Source organism: Nerophis lumbriciformis, linkage group LG13 (assembly GCF_033978685.3).
Source record: "Nerophis lumbriciformis linkage group LG13, RoL_Nlum_v2.1, whole genome shotgun sequence".
Lineage (NCBI taxonomy): Eukaryota > Metazoa > Chordata > Actinopteri > Syngnathiformes > Syngnathidae > Nerophis > Nerophis lumbriciformis.
The window spans coordinates 25,818,817-25,842,577 of NC_084560.2; the positions used below are offsets into that span (position 1 = coordinate 25,818,817).

At 38.2% G+C, this 23,761-nt stretch overlaps 1 protein-coding gene across 1 annotated transcript in view; it reads right to left on the reverse strand.

The window, feature by feature from the left end:
* The window catches only part of mid1 (midline 1), a 111,230-nt gene extending 87,678 nt beyond the window's left edge, over positions 1-23,552 (reverse strand). Inside the window, exon 1 of the mRNA XM_061971425.2 lies at positions 23,430-23,552. The gene's annotated coding sequence lies outside the window, so the exon portion shown is untranslated. The remainder of the gene's footprint in view (positions 1-23,429) is intronic.
* Between the last annotated feature and the right edge of the window lie 209 nt (positions 23,553-23,761).

Below are 23,761 nucleotides of genomic sequence, written 5' to 3' on the forward strand. Positions count from 1 at the left end.
GACCTCTTCTAGCTAACAACAAAGATAGTGTAGATTTAAGGCCTTCATAGTAGTATTTTTTTAAATGTATTTAGTTATGTATTACAAGCCTTATAATTAAAAAGTTTAAGTACAAATGATTGTCACACACACACACACGCACACACTAGGTGTGGTGAGAATTATCCTCTGCATTTGACCCATCACCCTCACCCCCCTGGGAGGTGAGGGGAGCAGTGAGCAGCAGCGGTGGCCGCGCCCGGGAATCATAATCCGGTGCGCCCTATGGTCTAGAAAATAGGGTACTGCAAAAATAATGCAAAGTGTACGTGATTTAATATTACAGACATCTAAATGAACATGATGGAGCCTAATTGACCTCTTCTAGCTAACAACAAAGATAGTGTAGATTCAAAGCCATCATAGTCCTATTTAAAAAAATGTATTTTATTATTCATTATGCTCCTTATAATCTGGTGCGCCCTATGGTCCAGAAAATACAGTACTGTATAAATAATGCAAAGTGTATGTGATGTAAAGTTACAGACATCTAAATAAACATGATGGAGCCTAATTGACCTCTTCTATCTAAAAACAAAGGTCATCATAGTACTAATTTAAAAAAGGTATTTTATTATGTATTACGCGCCTTATAATCTGGTGCGCCCTATGGTCCACAAAATACGGTACTGTATAAAATATGGAAAGTGTATGTGATGTAAACACGATGGAGCCTAATTGACCTCTTCGAGCTAACAACAAAGATAGTATAGATTCAAGGCCATCATAGTCCTATTTTTAAAAAATTATTTTATTATGTATTACGCGCCTTATAATCCGGTGCGCCCTATGGTCCGGAAAATACGGTACTGTAAAAATAATGAAAATGTACGTGATGTAAAGTTACAGACATCTAAATAAACATGATGGAGCCTAATTGACCTCTTCCAGCTAACAACAAAAATAGTGTAGATTCATGGCCATCATAGTACTATTTTTAAAAATTTATTTTATTATTCATTATGCTCCTTATAATCTGGTGCGCCCTATGGTCCAGAAAATACGGTACTGTATAAATAATGCAAAGTGTACGTGATGTAAAGCTACAGACATCTAAATAAACATGATGGAGCCTAATTGACCTCTTCTAGCTAACAACAAAGGTCATCATTGCACTAATTTAAAAAAAATATTTTATTATGTATTACGCACCTTATAATTCGGTGCGCCCTATGGTCCACAAAATACTGTACTGTATAAAATATGGAAAGTGTATCTGATGTAAACACGATGGAGCCTAATTGACCTCTTCGAGCTAACAACAAATATAGTATAGATTGAAGGCCATCATAGTCCTATTTTTAAAAATGTATTTTATTATGTATTACGCGCCTTATTATCCGGTGCGCCCTATGGTCCAGAAAATACGTTACTGTAAAAACAATGGAAAGTGTATGTGATGTAAACATGATGGAGCCTAATTGACCTCTTCTAGCTAACAACAAAGGCCATCATAGTACTAATTTTAAAAATGTATTTTATCATGTATTACAAGCCTTATAATTAAAAAGTTAAAGTACCAGTGATTGTCACACACACACACTATGTGTGGAGAGATTATCCTCTGCATTTGACCCATCACCCTCACCCCCTGGGAGGTGAGGGGAGCAGTGAGCAGCAGCGGTGGCCACGCCCAGGAATCATAATCTGGTGCGCCCTATGATCTAGAAAATAGGGTACTGTAAAAATAATGCAAAGTGTACGTGATGTAATACTACAGACATCTAAATAAACATGATGGAGCCTAATTGACCTCTTCTAGCTATCAACACAGATAGTGTAGATTCAAAGCCATCATAGTCCTAATTTTAAAAATTAATTGTATTATGTATTATGCACCTTATAATCCTGCGCCCTATGGTCCAGAAAATAAGGTACTGTAAAAATAATGCAAAGTGTACATAATGTAAAGTTACAGACATCTAAATAAATGTGATGGATCGTAATTGACCCCTTCTAGCTAACAACAAAGATAGAGTAGATTCAAGGTCATCATAGTACTATTTTTTTAAATTTATTTTTTAATGTATTATCCATCCATCCATTTTCTACCGCTTGTCCCTTTTGGGGTTGCGGGGGGGTGCTGGAGCCTATCTCAGCTGCACTTGGGCGGAGGCGGTGTACACCCTGGACATGTCGTCACCTCATCGTATTACGCGCCTTATAATCCGGTGCGCCCTATGGTCCGGAAAATACGGTACTGTAAAAATAATGCAAAGTGTACGTGATGTAAAGTTACAGACATCTAAATAAACATCATGGAGCCTAATCGACCTCTTCCAGCTACCAACAAGGATGGTGTAGATGCAGTCCTGCACTCACACTACAAGTCCACATTATGCCGAGCGGGCCCAACAATCGCAGCATAGTCACGTTCAACCAAGCAGACATGCAGAAACACAAAAGTTAGCCTGACTTACATGTGATCCACAGAGGATGAGATGTGCATCTCCCACTAAAGCCTCGGCATCAGCATCTAGTCCAAAAGACTAAAAGAAGACCCCGCCTTTAATGCCCCACCCTGGACCCCCAGCCTGCCTCAAGGCCACAGCCGGAGGCTCATGCAAGCGTAAAATGTGCCTTGGAAGCGTCACTTCCGCAGGCAAGCTCCATGGATGTCGCATCCTTTACCCCTCCACCCCCCCACCTCTCAGGGATAAGACAAAGAGGTAGCAAATCAGGAGCCACAGCTCCAGGGGAGGAGGGGAGGGTGCATAGGGCCCAAACAGATGGTATCAGTCTCCAGGGCCGGGGACTGCATGGTCACATGTGAGCATCATATGGGCCCGCACTAAACAGTCATCATCAGAGCATGGGCTCGCACATGCTCAGAAGCCTAATTGACCCAACGCCGACTTTATTTTTTTTTGCCATCGACAGTGTCTTTTTAAGCCTGGACGCTGACAATTAGTAATGGCGGTGGCCGGACTTCAACGTTTTAATTGCTTCTTTCCCTCCGGGGGCGGGTTATGGGGCGGGGGCTGGGGGGGTCGTGCGCTCATAAAGATGCAATCAAAGCAAACAATCCAAATTAAATGAGCGAGATAAAAAACGAGCCAATTTGTTCTCGCTGTAATTTACTTTTCCCTTTTGAGGAAAATGAAGGTGAGACTCTACACAACAACAGCGAGTGTGTCTCAGCGTGTCATTTGGCTGGGACTTTGGTAGATAAACCTGCATTCATCATGTGTTTTTATTTGTATTACTTGCTTCTCATAAATTATTATTATTATTATTTGTAGTGTAGATGCCATTGCTATATTTGTATTTGTTTTGTCATTGGATCAATTGAAATAAATACAATTCTTTATTTGCTGCTTATTACTTTATTCTTAGTTCTTATGTTTTGCTTTTATCAATTTGGATTACAATTAGCAGTAGTATAATTGTCATTGCTATCATACTATTTTTTTAAATGTAATTTAATTTGTAAAATGTTCAATTAGATTAATCAAAATAATTCAAACTCCTTATTTGAATTTATTGTTTTATTTTTAAAGAATTTGTTTTATTTATATGATTAAACTATTAGTACTGGTGTAATTGTCATAGTTATCATTTTACCATCTTGAAAAACATTTAAATGTATTGTTTTATTTTTAAATAATTTGTTTTATTCATATAATACAACTATTAGTACTTTCTCACATAGTTAACATCTTGAAGCATATATTTATATTTGTAAAATTTTGAATTAAATGTATTTGAATTATTTATTTTTATTTTGTTTATTATTTGTATTATTATTTTTTATATTAAAATATATTTCACATTTTTCAATGCATTTAATTCATTTATTTTTAAATGTATAGGTTTTGTTGCAGTTTCAGTGGTTTTCTCAAAAATAGTTTCAAGGCAATTTTAGGACACATATCAATTTCTACATTAAATAATATTTTAGTATTATCATACTGAGAGCTTTCCTCCCAACAAATTTATTACAGCAATGCAAACTGTACACATCAATGCCAGAATAATGCCATCATGTGTTATTAAAAATGCACCTAATGTTAATAAGATTGGGTGAAAAAAATCAGCGATAAAGGTACTGTATTTTCCGGACCATAGGGCGCACCGGATTATAGAGCGCACTGCCGATGAATGGTCTATTTTTGATCTTTTTTCACATATAAGGCGCACTGGATTACAGGGCGCATTAAAGGAGTCATATCATTATTATTTATTTTCTAAATGTAAAACACTTCCTTGTGGTCTACATCAGTGGTCCCCAACCTTTTTGTAGCTGCGGACCGGTCAACGCTTGAAAATTTGTCCCGCGGACCGGGAGGGGAGGGGGGGGAATTTTTATTTTTATTTATTTATTTATTTTTATAAAGAAATACAATCATGTTTGCTTACGGACTGTATCCCTGCAGACTGTATTGATATACATTGATATTTAGTGTATATTTTGTGTTTTTATGTTGATTTAATAAAAAATAAAAAAATATATATATATACAGTATATATATATATATTTTTTTTTCTTGTACGGCCCGGTACCAATCGTTCCGCGGACCGGTGGTTGGGGACCACTGGTCTACATAACATGTAATGGTGGTTCTTTGGTCAAAATGTTGCATAGATTATGTTTTACAGATCATCTGGAGCGGTATAGCTTGGTTGGTAGAGCGGCTGTGCCAGCAACTTGAGGGTTCCAAGTTCGATCCCCGCTTCCGCCATCCTAGTCACTGCCGTTGTGTCCTTGGGCAAGACACTTTACCCACCTGCTCCCAGTGCCACCCACACTGGTTTAAATGTAACTTATATTGGGTTTTACTATGTAAAAGCGCTTTGAGTCACTAGAGAAAAGCGCTATATAAATATAATTCACTTCACTTCACTTCAAGCCGCTTTCTGACAGTCACTTCCGGATGCGCCGTTTTGTGGACGATCATATTTACCTGGCTCACCTTTACTTAAATCAATAACGGAGCAGCATCTCCTTACCCGGAAACATGTGAAAAACGTCCGACCGGAACACTTCAATAACTAAAGTTCCTTGGGTGAATAATGTAAACTCACTACACCGGTATGTTTTAGCGCTTTCATGGCGAGTTTACTGACAGATATAAGTAAGAACTTTACACTACTTTATATTAGAAATGGCAACAGCAGAGGATGAATGTCACATAACAAGAAGATAGAGAAAAAGAAGAAGCTTATTGACTACGGAGTCGGCACAGACTACAAAGGGGGATGCGCGCAATTTTCCAGGACTTATGCAGATCCCAAATACAGATCAGCAGGTACCAAAAGGTAAGGAAAGTTGATTTTGTATAATATGGCGAAATAAAACGCCACTTAATACGTCTTACCTTATACCATAATAATACTCGTATGTTGAAGCACAGTACAATCCATCAAGCAGTGCGGCTTCATAGCTTACCAAAGTCGTACTAAAACATTTTGATAGAATTTGGAGCGCCGTGTATAATGTTCTATATTTTCAATGGAACATATAAAATGTTGGTGTTGTTTACTTGAGTCATATTGCAGCCTACACGTATCTCTTGTGTGTGATTGCAATCATATTGCAGTCTACACATATCCATTATGTTTGACTGCCATCTACTGGTCATACTTATCATGACACCATGTATCAAATAAAAATACCTTCGAGGTCGGTAAGCAAAACCAGAATTATTCCGTACATTAGGCGCACCGGGTTATACGGCGCACTGTCGAGTTTTGAGAAGAAAAAAACATATTTTAAATGCGCCTTATAGTCCGGAAAGTACAGTAAGTTTATTTATAGAGCACAATTAATTCAGCAATTATCAGTACTATTCAAAATTAAATAGGTTGATCATACCCACTTAAGTCGCTTTTGTATAATCAAAGCAAATAAAAAGATTATTTGTGTAATCTTACACGCCACAACATTTTATCACATCCTGGTTTCATGAACGCCTGCTAGCACAAACACAAATTAAATCACACGCATGTTAATTATTTCCCCACCTTGGCAGAGGCAATTCATTCTTGTATCACTGTGTGAACGCTCCAAAGCAGTCACACATATGGTTTTCTTTCAACTTCTTCTTTTTCTTCTCCAGATTTTGGCGCGCTCTACCTTCCACATGTTTCACCCAATTCAAACCGTTCAGCCTATTCGGGAACCGCGGGCTTTCCCTTGACAAATTCCCCAAAAATCCCTGATTTCCCAGAATTCCAGTTCTTTTCTGGGACTTTTTTTTCCATTCAAAATTAATTGGCCATTTTTCAACTGTTTCAAACCATTCCACTCATCCTGGACATTTAAACTGTTGTTTTTCCAACTTCCAAAAAATTCCAGGAATTTCCAGAATTCTCGTTTTTTCCAAACCCTTTTTTCTGGCGACTACTCCTACCACATTTTTCAACCCACTTGAACCGTTCCACCATCAAAACATTTGTCTTAATCATGACAAAAAACTAAGTGGTTTTTCGAACTGTAAAAATTCCTGGTTTTCCCGAAATTCCAGGAATTCCTTAATACCATTTCTCAATAAAAAATGTTACTACTTTAACATTTCTCGACCCATTTGAAAAATTCTAACACTAACCAGTTCAACTCATTCAGAACATTCAAGTCTTAACATTTACCAACAAATTCCCACTTTTCCCAAAATTTCCATGAAATTCCCATTGAAATGAATGGGAAATTTTTCAAAGTTTCACAATTCCCACATTTTTCATCCGATTCAAACCCTTCCAACTCCAAAATATTCAGCCTGTTCGAAATTGTGTGCTCTCTTTCAACAATATCAAAAAATTCCCGGATTTCCAAGAATTCTCAGTTTTCATGGACATTTTCCCCATCCAAAATGGTTTGTCCATTTTTCAAACTTCGACAATTCCCACATTTTTCAACCGATTCAAACCCTTCCACATTCAAAATATTCCACTCATTCTGGACATTTCAACTATTATTTTTTCCAACTTCAAAAAAATTCCAGAAATTTCCAGAATTCACGTTTTTTTCAATCCCCTTTTTCTGGCGACTAATTCTTCCACATTTTTCAACCCACTTCAACCGTTCCGCCGTCCAAACATTTCTCTTAATCACGACAAAAAACTAAGTTGTTTTTCGAACTGGAAAAATTCCCGGTTTTCCCGAAATTCCAGGAATTCCTTAATACCATTTCTCAATAAAAAATGTTACTACTTTAACATTTCTCGACCCATTTGAAAAATTCTAACACTAACCAGTTCAACTCATTCAGAACATTCAAGTCTTAACATTTACCAACAAATTCCCACTTTTCCCAAAATTTCCATGAAATTCCCATTGAAATGAATGGAAATTTTTCAAAGTTTCACAATTCCCACATTTTTCATCCGATTCAAACCCTTCCAACTCCAAAATATTCAGCCTGTTCGAAATTGTGTGCTCTCTTTCAACAATATCAAAAAATTCCCGGATTTCCAAGAATTCTCAGTTTTCAGGGACATTTTCCCCATCCAAAATGGTTTGTCCATTTTTCAAACTTCGACAATTCCCACATTTTTCAACCGATTCAAACCCTTCCACATTCAACATATTCCACTCATTCTGGACATTTCAACTATTATTTTTTCCAACTTCAAAAAAATTCCAGAAATTTCCAGAATTCCCGTTTTTTTCAATCCCCTTTTTCTGGCAACTAATTCTTCCACATTTTTCAACCCACTTCAACCGTTCCGCCGTCCAAACATTTCTCTTAATCACGACAAAAAACAAAGTTGTTTTTCGAACTGGAAAAATTCCCGGTTTTCCCGAAATTCCAGGAATTCCTTAATACTATTTCTCAATTAAAAATGTTACTACTTCAACATTTCTCGACCGATTTGAAAAATTCCAACACCAACCATTTCAACTCATTCAGAACATTTAAGTCTTAACATTTACCAAAAAATTCCCACTTTTCCCAAAATGTCCATGAAATTCCCATTGAAATTAAAGGGAAATTTTTCAAAGTTTTACAATTCCCACATTTTTCATCCGATTCAAACCCTTCCAACTCCAAAATATTCAGCCTGTTCAAAATTATGTGCTCTCTTTCAACAATAAAAAAAAAAATTCCGGGATTTCCAAGAATTCCCAGTTTTCAGGGACATTTTCCCCATTCAAAATGGTTTGTCCATTTTTCAAACTTCGACAATTCCCACATTTTTCAACTGATTCAAACCATTCCACCTTCAACATATTCCACTCATTCTGGACATTTCAACTATTATTTTTTCCAACTTCAAAAATATTCCAGGAATTTCCAGAATTCCCGTTTTTTCAAATTCCTTTTTCTGGCTACTAATTCTTCCACATTTTTCAACCCACTTCAACCGTTCCGCCGTCCAAACATTTCTCTTAATCACGACAAAAAACAAAGTTGTTTTTCGAACTGGAAAAATTCCCGGTTTTCCCGAAATTCCAGGAATTCCTTAATACTATTTCTCAATTAAAAATGTTACTACTTCAACATTTCTCGACCGATTTGAAAAATTCCAACACCAACCATTTCAACTCATTCAGAACATTTAAGTCTTAACATTTACCAAAAAATTCCCACTTTTCCCAAAATGTCCATGAAATTCCCATTGAAATTAAAGGGAAATTTTTCAAAGTTTTACAATTCCCACATTTTTCATCCGATTCAAACCCTTCCAACTCCAAAATATTCAGCCTGTTCAAAAATGTAATCGCTATCAACAATTTCAAAAAATTCCTGGATTTCCAAGAATTCCCAGTTTTCAGGGACATTTTCCTAATTCAAAATGAATTGTCCATTTTTCTAACTTCCACAATTCCCACATTTTTCAACCGATTGAAAATTCCACCTTCAACACATTTAACTCATCCTAGACATTCAAACTACTTCAAACCATTCCAACATTCAGACTATTGTTACATTCTTATAACATTCTGTCAGCATTTTAGTTCATTCATTGGAGCATTCACATGCAATTCCTTCAGGAATTGCCTCATCTAGTTCTAATGATCCTACGTATATTCATAATGCACTATAGTTCTTCTGTTGGATCCACTAAGACTGTGCATGTGTGCCTAATAAAATGGCCAATGAACAAATCCACTTGTGTGAGTTTGCCTTTAAGAAGAAAACAGTCTTCAGTGTCAGACTTATTTAAATTTACGAAACGAGAGCAGCTAAAAGAGGGGCAGGAATAAGAACATGTTTGTTTATATTCACAAAGAAAAGCGGTTATACGCTCAATTAGGGTTAAAGCCACTTGCATGTATTTTTACATTGCTTAACAACACAGTTTTGGGAACCACAGGCGGGAGAAAAAGAGATTTTGTGTTTGAAAGGCGCCTGTCGCATTCTTTGCTGCTTGGATAACTTTCTAATTGGTTCCAGCCTCTCAGGGGCGGTAACGAAGGAGAAGAGTCGCGCCTTTATCGCAAATCTCCCCTCCAGAGGGATGAACTCGTCACAGAAGATTGTAGGGAAGATGAGGCAGTGTGCCAAATGCATACACTATTTATATTTATAGAGCACTCATTGAAATCATGTATCAGAATGTCGTCTAAAGGCCCTTATTGAAACACAGACTTTATTTCTTTTTTCAAAAAAATTTGAAATAAAGATTTAAAAGGCTTTCTCAGAATTTTTTTAACTTAGTTTTATTTAATGCAATACTGCGTTTTTAAAAATCCGTATTTTATACTTAATTATTATCGCACACTACAACAAAAAATAAATATCCTGGAAATTATTAGTCAATAGTTTTTAAAAACCGTTTTAAAAGCATTTAATTAAAAACATAATTTGATTTAAAAAAAATAAGAATTGTCATATTCATAGATATGAACTCCTTTCTGAGTTGCCACCTTATTTTGCGTGTCCCAATGCTCCTAGGACAGGGGTATCAAACTCATTTTAGATCGGGGGCCACATGGAGAAAAATCTACTCCCAATTGGGCCGGACTGGTGAAATCACAGCACGATAACTTAAAAATAAAGACAACTTCAGATTGTTTTCCTTGTTTAAAAATAGAACAAGCACATTCTGAAAATGTACAAATCATAATGTTGTTGTTTGTTTTTTTACACTTACATGTTGCGGTTAATAGTATTCTATACTTTCTGAATAAATTAAGTGATAATGTTCATCACTCAACTCATTGGTGTTAATTTTCAATCTATCAAGATAAAAAAATTACATCAAAATCAAATTACAAGATGTTATTTATGTAGTGTGCTCATTTTATTCGACTGGTGCACTAACGTGTGTTTTTTTTTTGTTTTTTTTTTACATATGTAGCATAATCTACAAAGATAGAAATAATTGCTGTTTCGACATCTAGTGGACACATATAGAACAGCTGTTTCATTCAAAAATGTTGGCTCATTTTTATACTTAGCAAACTCATCCCGCAGGCCAGATAAAACTTTTTCGCGGGCCTGATACGGCCCACGGGACGTACGTTTGACATCCCTGTCCTAGGAGCTATGTTGGGGCTTCTATGCTTCTATGGTCATCAGGTCCTAGGTGAGAACCAGACAAAGATCAGCTCGAAGACCTTTATCAAGAAAAAAAACATGAGGACTCAGATTTCCCTCGCCCAGACGCGGGTCACCGGGGCCTTCCTCTGGAACCAGGCCCGGAGGTGGGGCTTGATGGCGAGCTCCTGGTGGCCGGGCACAGCGCGAAGAGGCAACGTGGGTCCGCCCTCCAATGAGCTCACCCCTCATAGGAGGGGGCATAGAGGTCGGGTGACGTGTGAGCTGGGCAACAGCCGAAGGCATGGCCTTTGGGGGTCCGATCCTTGGGGGCGGTGTGGCTCGGTTGGTAGAGCTGCTGTGCCAGCAACTTGAGGGTTCCTAGATAGATCCCCAGCTTCCGCCATCCTAGTCACTTCTGTTGTGTTCTTGAGCAAGACACTTCACCCTTGCTCCTGATGGTTCAAGGTTAAGGCCTTGCATGGCAGCTACCGCCATCGATGTGTGAACATGTGCGTGTGAATGGGTGAATGTGGAAATTGTGTCAATGGTGGAGAAGTTCTGGCTAAATATAGTCGGACTCACTTTGACGCACAGCAATCAGTCCTCTCGAGAGGTGATGGACTGATGGACTGCGTGGAGGAGACTCCACACAGTAAGAGGCGGGCTGGGGTGGCAATTCTTGTTGCCCCCCCGGCTCAAAGCCTGTATGTTGGACTTTAAGTAAACGAGAGGGTAGCTTCGAGTCCTGACTGTTGTCAAACAGCAGCTAAGAGTACCCGCCCTTTTTGGATTCCCTTCAGGTGATTCCCTTGTTCTGCTGGGTGACTTCAACACTCACATTGGCAACGACAGTGAAACCTGGAGAGGCGTGAATGAGAGGAACGGCCGCTAGGATCTGAACCCGAGTGGTGTTTTGTTATTGGACATTTGTGCTTGTCAGAGATTGTCGGACCAGTTTTCAGAGAGGGTTGGACTCCGCCAGGGATGCCCTTTGTCATCAATTCTGTTCATAACTTTTATGGACAAATTTTCTGGGCGCAGTCAGGGCGTGGTCCTGATGGCTTCATCTGGCCAAGAGCTTCAGCTCTCATTGGATCGGTTCGCGGCAGAGTGTGAAGCAACTGGGATGAGAATCTGCACCTCCGTGTCCGAGTCCATGGCTCTCGCCTAGAAAAGGGTGGAGTTCCATCTCAAGGTTGGGGAAGAAATCTTGCCACAAGTAGAGGAGTTCAAGTACCTCTGAGTCTTGTTCACGAGTGAGGGAAGTGTGGATTGTGAAATCGACAGGCAGCTCAGTGCGGCGTTTGCAGTCATGCGGACACTGTATCGATCCGTTGTGGTAAAGAAGGAGCTGAGCCGGAAGGCAAAGCTCTCAATTTACTGGTTGATGTACGTACCCATCCTCACCTATGGTCATCAGCTTTGGGTTATGACCGAATGACCTAATGTTCGTCCTAATACAAGACGTTGCAACACGAAACATTGTAACACAAAACGTAACACGAAACGTAACAAATCATTGTAACACAAAACGTCTTAACACAAAGCCACGTAACACACACTTTGTGGCACAAAATGTAAAAGAAAACGTCGTAACACAAAACGTCGTAACACAAAACGTCGTAACACAAAATGTAACATGAATCTTCATCACACAAAACTTAGTAACAAGAAACGTCACAACGTGAAGCGTCACAATACTAAACATTGTAGTACAAAACGTAATACGAAACGTCGTAATACGAAACGTCGTAATACGAAACGTCGTAATACGAAACGTCGTAATACACCAGGACCGCATATATAATGTAAAGCAGGGCTATTCAGCTACATAATGAAGAGGGTCGCATATTCGAGGGCCAAAAGGGCTAAGGGACCGGACATAGAACATTAGGTTGTTTTGTCAGAAAGTGCCTTCGCATGAGATTTGAAATTTTGTTTGCTTAATTGCAAAGTAAACACATCAGCTGTCACACAGCACTGTCAATAAATTCAATATTCTGCTCTCACTACTTGTTTCCAGCATGTGAAGCTAGACAGTTAACAGTTACCGTGAAGAAACAGAAGCTACAGAAGTTTTGTTGAGGACTGATGTTCTTTCTTTTAAATTATTTTCCTTCCTGAGCTTTATTTCTTTACACTTCTTCCTTAATTTAGATTTGTAAGAATGAAAAGACAAACATAAAATAAACATGACAAAAGGACTCCATTGTGTATTTTACATAAACAAAAACAGAGGGTTTAGTGTTAATACATTCACACAATAAACTACAGATGTTGATGTATAGAGAAATTACACAACATCCACAGCAAAGGTGTAGCGTCATTGCCCTCTACTGGTTAAATTTGGCACTACATGTATTAAATGAGCTTTGATCGCCAATCATTGACTCAGCCAAAAAACACGACAGGAAAAAATGACTCGAGCACTGGCTCGGGGAAGAACGTTTATACTTAGTGGTCCAGTCGCTGTTAAAAGTCAGATTTTTGCAATTTATTTAAAGATAGTGCCATTTTTGGTTGTAATTAGTAGTCTTCATCTACTCACTCCACTGCTGCTTCATTGTGACACATATGCCTCGCTGTTGCCCCCTGCGGGGTGGCGGGAGTACTGAATACAGGAGCAACCTTAGTTTGAATGGTTTCATCAAGCATATTTGGGGCTTGTTTGGCGGGCCAAATGAAAAGCACTGGCGGGCGGGATGTGGCACGCGGGCCGCCAGTTGAATAACTTTGCTGTAAATGGCTGCCATTGCTTTTTCTTCACTGACATATTTTGCCCAAACATGAAAAGAAGGCCTTGTGGGGGTGTGTCATGGGTAAAATTGACAGTCAACATGATCTGTGCTGTGGATTAGCATACAAACATCTTCTCCATGGCAACAAAATATTTCTTCGAGGCAGCTGTTAATTTTTTTTTTTTACATAATTTCTCCAACATTGGTCTCTGTCTGTGAGGGATTATTTTTCATTTAACAAACATTAGCAGTTACAGATATGTGTCATTGATAAAAAAATGTTCTTGAGCTGGACAGCTGGTGAGTCAACACACACACACACACACACACACACACACACACACACACACACACACACACACACACACTCCTGAATTTGTTACCTTCTTGAGACCGCCAAAATATGCCTCCCTCTTTAGGACCACCCTTTCTAGATATAGAAATATTTGTTTATACAACATTAATAATATATAAATACCATGCAAATATAAAAAAGCTTGTTGTGAAAAATGAGTTGGAATTTCACAACAAAATTGGTCACAATTTCACAAGAAAAAGGTAGAATTTTGGCAGTATTATAATAAAAGTCGTCATTCTACTCAATGCAAGTCAAAATTGTACGAGAAAAACTGAACATTTGTGCAATATTATGATAAAAGTTGGAATTTTACTCACTAGCAGTCACAATTTTACAAGAAAAGTAGGTATGTCTGATAATGGCTTTTTTGCCGATATCCGATATTGTCCAACTCTTAATTACCGATACCGATATCAACCGATACAGATACATACAGTCGTGGAATTAACACATTATTATGCCTAATTTGGACAACCAGGTATGGTGAAGATAAGGTCCTTTAAAAAAAAAAAAAAAAAATTAAATAAGATAAATAAATTAAAAACATTTTCTTGAATAAAAAAGAAAGTAAAACAATATAAAAAACAGTTACATAGAAACTAGTAGGCCTAATTAATGAAAATTAGTAAAATTAACTGTTAAAGTTTAGTTCTATAAGTGGACCAGCAGCACGCACTATCGTGTGTGCTTACGGACTGTATCCCTTGCAGACTGTATTGATATATATTGATATATAATGTAGGAACCAGAATATTAATAACAGAAAGAAACAACCCTTTTGTGTGAATGAGTGTGAATGAGTGTAAATGGGAGAGGGAGGTTTTCTGGATTGGTGCATTAATTGTAAATGTATCTTGTGTTTTTTGTGTTGATTTAATAAAAAAATAAAAACGATACCGATTATAAAAAAAACGATACCGATAATTACCGATATTACATTTTAAAGCATTTATCAGCTGATAATATCGGCAGGCCGATATTATCGGACATCTCTGAAGAAAAGCTTAACGTTTTGGCAATTTTATGAAAAGAGTCGTAATTTTACTCGACAAAAGTCACAATTTTATAAGAAAACCTGAACATTTTCGTAATATTATAATAATAATCGGAATTTTACTTGGCAAAATTATGACAAAAATCATAATTTTACTCAAAAAATTTCACTGTTTTACAAGAACAAAAACACTTAGTAAAAAAAAAAATTCAGTGTAAGGCTGGACTCCCAGGGAGGAGGTCCAGACTGAGATCAGGGGGAAAAAAAACCTCAATAGCCATGGCATACAAAAAAACAAGTTACAAAGAATACACAAGACTTGCAACAGAGTCTATTTGAAAAATTCCTCCTTTTTGGGACCACCCTAATTTTGTTATATTTCACCACCAGGGGTGCAAATGAGACATTCTCTATTAGATGCTATGGTTTTCCATATTGGGACCATGATTTATGTCCTAACTTGTTCACCGGTCCTCATATGGAAGGTACTTTTCCTTGTTGATGTTTCAAGATGGGTAGAAATACAAGATCACACACACACACACACACGGTCAATTTCCATCCGCACTTATTGGTTCTGACAATGAGAGTAAGTGAGCATCCGCTCCCGCCCTCGTCAAAACAAGCAGAACTCAGAGAGCTCTACCAGCTGCCGATGGAGACGCTTTTTCTACTTTAATTTGAATTTGGGAGTGAGATTAAAAACAACACATCCATGCAAATGATAATATATTCAAATGAGCCATCTTCCCAGCACCACCAGAAAAAGGGTTACAGTCTGGTTCAATTTGAGGTATAATCTACACCCTGAAGGTAACTATGGTTTACCTTTCTGAGGTGCAAAATGGCCAAGCAATAAAAGGTCAAAAGGTGCAAATAAAGTCATTTTGCTGTGTTATTGACAAGCTAATGCAGCCCAGAAAGGGGGAATAATATACTGCAGTGATCTTATTAAGGGTGTTTATTGATCTACTGTAAGACGCAAGGAGGATGTGAATTAGAGGCAGGCCATAGTTGGAGAGAGGCTGTTATAACAAGTACATTTTCTTAACTCAAATAATGATGCAGAGTGCATGACAAAGTAGAAAGGAAGATGTAACTATCTTTGACCACATGATTATAAACAAGGATATTGCACAACAGACCTGATGCTGTTTTTGTATTCCCTGGGGTTTGTCTGTCTGCCAGTTAGTTACAGCTCAAAAAGTTAAGGGCGGATTATGATGAAATTTTTCAGGAAATGTCAGAAATGAGACCAGGGATTGGATTTTAGGGCTGATCCAGGTCATCTCACGTTACAAGGTTGAACTTCTCTGTATGTATATCTCAGAGCACCGTCCTCCATTCGCGGAGGCAAAGACAGTGGATGACTGACAAGAGGTTTCACTCTATTTAAATCCATTCTACAAAACCCAAAACCAGTGAAGTTGGCACGTTGTGTAAATGGTAAATAAAAACAGAATACAAATATTTGCAAATCCCTTTTCAACCTATACTCAATTGAATAGACTGCAAAGACAAGATACTTAACGTTCGAACTGAAAAACTTTATTTTTTGCAAATATTAGCTCATTTGGAATTTCATGCCTGCAACATGTTTCAAAAAAGCTGGCACAAGTGGCAAAAAAGACTGAGAAAGTTGAAATATGCTCATCAAACACTTATTTGGAACATCCCACTGGTGAACAGGCTAATTGGGAACAGGTGGATGCCATGATTGGGTATAAAAGCAGCTTCCATGAAATGCTCAGTCATTCACAAACAAGGATGGGGCAATGGTCACCACTTTGTGAACACATGCGTGAGCAAATTGTTTAAGAACAACATTTCCCAAACAGCTATTGCAAGGACTTTAGGGATTTCACCATCTACGGTCTGTAATATCATCAAAAGGTTCATAGAATCTGGAGAAATCACTGCACGTAACCAGCAAGGCTGAAAACCAACATTGAATGCCCATGACCTTCGATCCCTCAGGCGGTACTGCATCAAAAAGTGACATCAGTGTGTAAAGGATATCACCACATGGGTTCAGGAACACTTCAGAAAACCACTGTCAGTAACTACAGTTGGTCGCTACATCTGTAAGTGCAAGTTAAAACTCTTGCATAGTCTAAAACTATGCAAAGCGAAACACCCAGAAGGCTGGGCCTGAGCTCATCTAAGATGGACTGATGCAAAGTGGAAAAGTGTTTTGTGATCTGACGGGTCCACATTTCAAATTGTTTTTAGAAACTGTGGACGTTGTGTCCTCCGGTACAAAGAGGAAAATAACCATCCGGATTGTTATAGGCGCAACGTTCAAAAGCCAGCATCTGTGATGGTATGGGGGTGTATTAGTGCCCAAGACATGGGTAACTTACACATCTGTGAAGGCACCATTAATGCTGAAAGGTACATACAGGTTTTGGAGCAATATATGTTGCCATTCAAGCAACGTTATCATAGACACCCCTGCTTATTTCAGCAAGACAATGCCAAGCCACGTGTTACAACAGCGTGGCTTCCTAGTAAAAGAGTGCGGGTACTAGACTGGCCTGCCTGTAGTCCAGATCTGTCTCCCATTGAAAATGTGTGGTGCATTATGAAGCCTAAAATACAACTGAGACTGTTGAACAACTTAAGCTGTACATCAAGCACGAACGGGAAATAATTCCACCTGAAAAGCTTCGAAATTTGGTCTCCTCAGTTGCCAAACATTTACTGAGTGTTGTTAAAAGGAAAGGCCATGTAACACAGTGGTAAAAATGCCCCTGTGCCAACTTTTTTGCAATGTGTTGCTGCCATTCAATTCTAAGTTAATGATTATTTGCAAAACAAAAAAGTTCCTCAGTTTGAACATTAAATATCTTGTCTTTGCAGTCTATTCAATTGAATATAAGTTGAAAAGGATTTGCAAATCATTGTATTCTGTTTTTATTTACGAATTACACAACGTGCCAACTTCACTGGTTTTGGGTTTTTTATGAAGTATATGATAAAATAGAAAGCTACTTGTTTAGTAAGTGTCATAATGTTCCCAAGATAAGACACGTTAATTACGTGACATGACAAGCACATCCCGGCTGTTTAAGACAACTGGTGAATAGAAACCTCCTAAAACAATTGAATAAAATAGCAATTTTTTTGTGTGCTTTGATGTTCATAATAACCACAAGTGTCACATGAAACAAAATAAAAGTGGAAATTTGTACTTATTTGTTAAATCCGGAGCTGGAAAGTTACTAGCAATAGCCTTTTAGCATGTAGCATTCTCGTCTTCTACTGTATTTACATAACCACATAATTAAACAAGCTGAAATAACCACAATCGCCCCCTAGTGCACGAGAGGCACACTGCGTATGGCCAAAAGCAGTGGCGGGCCGTGCGTTTTCCACCTAGGCCTTCAGTGATGTCCGACTTCAATACCATCTTTGATGTCACCACATGACCATTGCTGGAGAAATAATATACAGGAACACATTAACTGCGTAATGAACCACAACGGGTTATTTTCTGGCGCATTTAAAAATCAATAAACCCGCATCAGCAATTAAAACATATCTTATGAGGTACTGTCAAAATTAGAATTGCAAAAAACATATTAAACGTGAAAAAAATAAAGAAATACAATATTTGGAACCAACAATTTGTAGAACCCATTCGACGCCGTAAAAGCCAGTGGTGGAATTGTCCAACATGTTTTGGTATCCTGGAGCATTCAAAGTTCCTTTCTCTGGAACTAAGGGGCCATGCCCAACTCCTGAAAAACAACCCCACACCATAATTCCTCCTCCACCAAATTTCACACTCGGGATAGCTGAGCTAGCTTCTGGGGTTGGCCGACATCGTCTCACAAGATGTAGTTTCTCTTTAAATATCCTTCTTGAAAATTGGCCTCGCAGATATATGTGTTGTCTTGACTAATCATAAAAGATGCAGACGAGGCATGTTGGCTGAGTTCTAAAAGTTTACTCCACAGCGTGCTCATCAAAAACATCCCGCTGCCAGCATGTCTACATTCAACAACCTAAACAGGGCTACTTTGGATGCTCTTCAATAATGCTGGGTAATGGAGTTCTTATGTTACCTAGCTCATAACATCACAATATATATCTGCCTTAGGCCAGCTAGAAGGCCTTACTGACAACAACTCGTGATCTGATTGGCTATCCCAACTGTCTATCAACTGTATGTGTCCGTTCACTTACAGTGCACGGACGCCCGCATTGTTAATTCTGAAGGCCTCGGGCAGATTTGGAACAGCATGGCAACATAAGCTAGCTGAATTCTGATTGGATAAAAACTCTATAACCTAAAAACAACAGCACTGGAAGGAGCATAAAATGACATGAAGAGAATATGAATACTTTTAGATATTTAGGGAAAGTAAATTAAAAATGACTTTTATCTTTAATTATGATCATGATTTCTGGTTATGTTAGGCCAGCAGAGAAAGCCTTGCTGGCCCTGAAGGCACACCACTGGCCAAAAGTCACATTAGATAAGAGCATGGAAACTACAACTTCACATGTGTGTGTGGAAATACAAGGAATGGAATTATTTGTCAAATAAGACTAATTTAGTGCATAGAAGCACACTGCCTGTAAAAAGTGACAAGGCAGCACAAATCTTCCATGATTACATTCAAACTAGTAAAAATAACATTTATATCATGTTTTGTCATCTGAGTCAGTGGAAATGTTCATAAATTCCACTTCCAATGAGAGAAAAAAAAACTGTATGATTTTTATGTTTTACACTCACGCTCACACCAATAACCGTTAAACAAAAGCCACTCAATAAATCTGAAGTTACTCACAAGTTACTTACTCAAGTAATTATTTTGATATTACGGACCGTAGATGGTGAAATCCCTAAATTCCTTGCAATAGTTAGTTGAGAAATGTTGTTCTTAAACTGTTCGACAATTTGCTCACGCATTTGTTCACAAAGTGGCGACCCTCGCCCCATCCTTGTTTGGATGGCAACATATGTTGCTCCAAAACCTGTATGTACCTTTCAGCATTACCTTACAGATGTGTAAGTTACCCATGTCTTGGGCACTAATACACCCCCATACCATCACAGATGCTGGCTTTTGAACTTTGCGCCTATAACTATTCATATGATTATTTTCCTCTTTGTTCCGGAGAACACAACGTCCACAGTTTCCAAAAACAATTTGAAATGTGGACTCGTCAGACCACAGAACACTTTTCCACTTTGCATCAGTCCATCTTAGATGAGCTCAGGTCCAGCGAAGCCAGCAGCGTTTCTGGGTGTTGTTGATAAATGGCTGTCGCTCTGCATAGTATAGTTTTAACTTGCACTTGCAGATGTAGCGACGAACTGTAGTTACTGACAGTGGTTTTCTGAAGTGTTCCTGAGGCCATGTGGTGATATCCTTTACACACTGATGTCGCTAAGGGATCGAAGGTCCGTAATATCATCGCTTACGTGCAGTGATTTCTCCAGATTCTCTGAACCTTTTGATGATATTACGGACCGTAGATGGTGAAATCCCTAAATTCCTTGCAATAGCTCGTTGAGAAATGTTGTTCTTAAACTGTTGGACAATTTGCTCACGCATTTGTTCACAAAGTGGTGACCCTCGCCCCATCCTTGTTTGTGAATGACTGAGCATTTAATGGAAGTTGTTTTTTATACCCAATCATGGCACTCACCTGTTCCCAATTAGCCTGTTCACCTGTGGGATGTTCAAAATAAGTGTTTGATGAGCATTCCTCAACTTCCTCAGTCTTTTTTGCCACTTGTGCCAGCTTTTTTGAAACATGTTGCAAGCATCAATTTCCAAATGTTTGCAAAAAATAACGTTTTCCAGTTCAAACGTCAAGTATCTTATTTTTGCAGTCTATTCAATTGAATATAAGTTGAAAAGGATTTGCAAATCATTGTATTCTGTTTTTATTTACGATTTACTCAAAGTGCCAACTTCACTGGTTTTGGGTTTTGTACTTGAGTCATATTATTCTAAAGTAACCGTACTCTTACTTGAGTACAATATTTTGGTACTCTACCCACCTCTGCTTATTGATAGTCATTTTTGTGACTGAGAAACTATAAAAACAAGAGATAAAATGTGAAATATAAATGTGGACGGAAATATGTACTCTTTGCAGTTAAAATTGTTGATGCCCACCATGTCAACAGTCATCAGCAACTATTTCCCACAAGATTCATGACTACACTACAAATGGAGTACATGCATTGATGTATTTTTTTATAGTAGTGAATCGGTGTACCTAAAGGAGTTCCTTGTGAGTGAATCAACTTTTTAAGTACAGCTTCAGACCTGGAGCCAAGAACAACATATTCAAAATGAGGAGTGGATCAGGGGTGAGTCAGAGCAGATTGTGGAGTGAAAACAAGCATCATTTCTGTCCAAAACAAAGCTTCTTGACCTATGCGGCGCATTTATGCAACTTTAATTGCAAAGCAGCACTTTTCAGCCGCCAGCGGAGGTGCAAACAAGACTGAGCTTGTTTTTTTAAAGACAGCACATCCAACTTCCTCTTACTCCAAATCGATTACCCTTCCTGCTCCTACAACCCCCTTCACACACATACACCCAGCACTCTCACGATTAATACTTTGCTCCTTCTCTGGCAAACATATGTAAGAAATGTAAATGCGCCCCCTTTGGCCAAAATTAATACAAATAAATAAATATGTATACAGAGACATACTGTAATAATGAAGTAAATAAGGAAGATTACAAACCAATTACAAACAAAAAATTTTAAAAAATTAAATTGAACTAAAAGCAGGTTTTTTTCACAATATGTCGACTTTTTTCTTATAAAATTTTAACAATTTCTCATATTCTTCCTGTTTCTCTAAAATTGCAATATTTTCTGGTAAAATTATTACTTTTTTATGTTAAATTATTACTTTTCACTGAAAAATGGTGACATTTGTCATATAAAATTCTGACTTGTATCACAATATAGCAATTTTTTGTGTTGTTTTTGTAAAATTGTGGCTTTTTTGTTACAAATTATGATTTTTGTCATAATTTTGCCAAGTAAAATTCCAATTATTTTTATTATAATATTGCCAAAATGTTTAAGTTTTTTTATAAAATTGTGACTTTTGTCGAGTTAAACTACTACTTTTCGTAAAATTGACAGAATTTTAAGCTTTTCTTGTAAAATTGCGTCTGTTATTGAGTAAAATTCCAACTTCTATCATAATATTGCACAAATGTTCAGTTTTTCTCGTAAATTTTTGCCCTGCGTTGAGTAAAATGACGACTTTTATTATAATACTGCCAAACTTCTACGTTTTTCTTATGAAATTCCGACATTTTTCACAACAAGCTTGTTTATATTTGCATTATAGTATATATATATTATTAATGTTGTAAATACAAATCTTTATATATCTAGAAAGGGTGGTCCTAAAGAGGTAGGCATTTTTCGGAGGTCTCAAGAAGGTAACAAATACAATAATGAATGTATGTGTGTATGTGTGTGTGTGTGTGTTATTGTATTTCTATACTTCTTGAGAAATCAAGAAGGAAAAGTACCTTCCATATGCGAACCGGTGAACAAGTTAGGACATAAATCATGGTCCCAAAACGGAAAACCATTGCATCCAATAGAGAATGTCTCATTTGCACCCATCCATCCATCCATCCATCCATTTTCTACCGCTTATTCCCTTTGGGGTCGCGGGGGGTGCTGGAGCCTATCTCAGCTACAATCGGGCGGAAGGCGGGGTACACCCTGGACAAGTCGCCACCTCATCGCAGGGCCAACACAGATAGACAGACAACATTCACACTCACATCCACACACTAGGGCCAATTTAGTGTTGGCAATCAACTTATCCCCAGGTGCATGTCTTTGGAGGTGGGAGGAAGCCGGAGTACCCGGAGGGAACCCACGCAGTCACGGGGAGAACATGCAAACTCCACACAGAAAGATCCCGAGCCCGGGATTGAACCCAAGACTACTCAGGACCTTCGTATTGTGAGGCAGATGCACTAACCCCTCTGCCACCGTGAAGCTCATTTGCACCCATGGTGGTGAAATCTATCAAAATGAGGGTGGTCCAAAAAAGGAGGGGTTTTGTGTGTCGGTTTTAAAAATGTGCCCCCTCTGGTCAACATATGAAATAATACGTGTGTAAAAATATTACGTGCTACTTCTCTGGCCAACATATGTAATAAGTGTGTTTAAGAAATTTAAAGGCACCCACTTTGGCCAAAGTTAATTACAAAAATTTAATAAATATGTATATAGAGACATACTGTAATAACTTGAAGTAAATAATGAAGATTAAAAAACAATTACAAACAAAACAAAAAATTTACTAAAAGCTTACCTTTTTTATATTTGCATAGTATGTATATATTATTAATGTTGTAAATACACATCTTTATATATCTACAAGGGATGGTCCTAAAGAGGTAAGCATTTGTCAGCAGTCTCAAGAAGATAAATAATACAAGAATGTGTGTATGTGTGTGTGTGTGTGTGTGTGTGTGTGTGTGTGTGTGTGTGTGTGTGTGTGTGTGTGTGTGTGTGTGTGTGTGTGTGTGTGTGTGCGTGTGTGTGTGTGCGTGTATCAATGCATTTGTTCATTTAAAGTGTTTATGTGGGCTGTGCAGTGCTGGGCACTATCTTCATTTCCATAAATTAGCATCCAAGTATTAGTAGAGGATATAAAAAGACTTGAAGTGTGGCTGCAGCTTTATTTGGGTTTATGCATGAGGATTTATGCCCTGGGAGTCACCTCAGCCTCACAAGCTTGGCTAGTCTGTAAAATGCAGATAAAAGACCTGCAACTAATTTGTATAAACTACCCACGCCCTGCCCCAGTGCTGCCAGTGGGTATTTCTCTCTTTTCCGCTATCAGATCTTACCTGCTTCCCCATGGCTGCGGTGCTAAGTGTTCCTCCCTGGTGGGTTGTAGGCCGGAGCCGAGTGCAAAGCGTCAGGCAGCTGCTGTGATTCCCGGAGGTAAACAAGGCAGGAGGCTGGAGGTGGAAGGTGTTCTGTCTCTGCTGTACACTCCCATTATCAGGGTGTGTGCACACATACTTCACTGACACGGACTGGCTGTCATCTCTGCTGCAGGTTTACACAGGAGCATGAAGAGCCTCTGGGGGGGGGGAGAAAGTATTTTAACCCTTCAGACCAGCATCAGCTAAAATCCAACAGACAGAAATGGTGTAGTATCAGCACAGGCCCTGGT